Source organism: Elephantulus edwardii, unplaced genomic scaffold (assembly GCF_000299155.1).
Source record: "Elephantulus edwardii isolate Elephantulus edwardi_28Jun2011 unplaced genomic scaffold, EleEdw1.0 scaffold00315, whole genome shotgun sequence".
In the NCBI taxonomy this organism is placed as follows: Eukaryota; Metazoa; Chordata; class Mammalia; order Macroscelidea; family Macroscelididae; genus Elephantulus; species Elephantulus edwardii.
The window spans coordinates 2,492,138-2,494,417 of record NW_006400065.1 but is presented as its reverse complement, the minus strand read 5'-3'; the positions used below and the strand labels follow the sequence as shown (position 1 = coordinate 2,494,417).

Genomic DNA, 2,280 nt, shown 5'->3' with positions numbered 1-2,280 from the left:
TATTTCATCCAGTTTTTCTCAGTCTTTTCCCACCCCAATGGAATACTATGCTGCATTGAAAAACAAGGAACTCATGCAATATTCTTCAAAATGGGTGACCCTGGAGGACATTATGCTGAGTGAGGTATCTCAGTCACAAAGGGACAAATGCTATATGGTGCCACATTATATTTTTTTATACTGGATGACATACAAAGTTAATAAAATTCATATATGTTATTTTTCATATTATTAATTTACCATGAGAAGGGATTTCTGATGCATATTTTAGTCTTTTGTTATTGTGATTTGAATGAATGTTTACAAAGAGTATTGGGTTTTCAATCAATGTACCTGAAACAATCATACATGTCCATTTTGTTTCATGAAAGTGGTTTTAATACCTGCAATGTATGATCATACACTCATTTAATATTGCCTTTTTTTTAATATTACCTTTTTTTTCATGCTGTATTATCTTTAATTTTGTCCTTTTTATTCACACCACCTAGAGATCATTTCATCCACTGCTGTTTTGCAGCCAATCTCTTGTCTCTTTCTTCAGCAATGGTAAGACGGATACCCTTTCCTCGTGGAAGAGAAATCCATGGTTTATTGCCTTTGCCAATAACAAAAATGTTGGAAAGCCGAGTGGCAAAGCTATTGCCATTGGCATCTTTCACATGAACCACATCAAATGACCCAGGATGTCTCTCTCTGTTTGTGATCACACCAATTCTTCCCAGGTTAGCACCTCCAGTCACCAATGCACAGGTTACCAGTATCAAACTTCATGAAATCAGTAATGTTTCCAGTCTCCAAATCAATCTGAATGGTGTCATTCACCTTGATGAGAGGATCAGGGTAGCGGATGGTTCGAGCATCATGGGTCACCAGATGAGGGATTCCTTTTGTGCCCACAAAGATCTTTCTTACTTTGCATAACTTGTACTTTGCTTCCTCAGGTGTAATGCGATGAACAGCAAATCGACCCTTGGTGTCATAGATCAGATGAAAATTCTCTCCAGTCTTGTCAATGCTGATCACATCCATAAAACCAGCAGGGTAGGTTATATCAGTTCGGACCTTGCCATCAATCTTAATGAACCGCTGCATGCAGATTTTTTTAACCTCATCTCCTGTCAGGGCATACTTAAGCCTGTTTCGTAAGAAAATGATCAATGGCAGACATTCTCTCAGTTTGTGAGGACCAGTAGATGGACGAGGAGCAAATACACCAGTAAGTTTGTCCAGCATCCAACGCTTTGGAGCTGCTACACGCTTCAGATGTTTCTTGGGACCACGAGCCATGGCTTCGCTAGGCACGGAAAGAGTTAATATTACCTTTTTCGGCACTTGTTGCCAATAGAGTTTTCATAGGCCTTCTATGTCAGAAGTGGATGGTGACTCTTGTCTCTTAGTCTGTCTTCCTTTCACTTATCTTAACAAGTTTTTATTATCATTATTTATTACATTTTCTACTCCCATTCCTTTCACTTATCTTAACAAGTTTTTATTATCTTTATTTATTACATTTTCTACTCCCATCCCCATCTTTCTTCATCCTTCCCTCTCCCTGAGAGTCACACTGGAATTTTCTCAGTGAGAAATCCTTTCTTTAGCATTTTATACTAGTGCTCTTACATATATATTTGCCCTCTTGTGACTGGCTTCTTTCACTCAGCATAATGTCCTCTAGTGTTTCATTAATTATACATTGTTTTTCAATGTTACATAATATTCTGCTGTTTGAATGTATCAGTTTCTCTATTGTTTTGTCAATGTGCACATGGGTCTTCCCCCATTTCTTTACTTTTGTTAATATTTCTGCAATAAACACGGGGTGGGGATGCACATATCTGTTTGTGTTGCAACTCTTTTTTAGGATATATACTTAGCAATGAAATGGGGGGATCAAATGACATTTTTATTCTCGACTTTTAAAGGAAATATGAAACTTTCTCCACTGTAGTTGCACCATTTTACATCCCTACGAACATTGTATGAGAATTTCAATCTCTCTATTACCTGGTCTACAATTGTTGCTCACTATCTTACTGAATTTTGCTATCATTTGTGAGAAGCTCCTGACCCAGGAGTCCTCTCAATTGATTGCTGTGCATCTGAGACCTGGAGTATGAATAAAGATGACAGAGGAAGATTCAATGCTGTTGAGTTGTAGTGTGGGAGAAGAGTATTAAACATACTGCCAAGAGAACTAATAGCTCTATGCTGTTTGTTGTTGAATGCCTTTGAGTTGAGCACTTACTCATAATGACCCTATGACCAAAAGGCCCTGTC

General features: G+C 37.9%; 1 pseudogene; it reads right to left on the bottom strand.

The window, feature by feature from the left end:
* Positions 1-494: 494 nt before the first annotated feature.
* Positions 495-1,290, bottom strand: LOC102875100 (annotated as a pseudogene).
* Between the last annotated feature and the right edge of the window lie 990 nt (positions 1,291-2,280).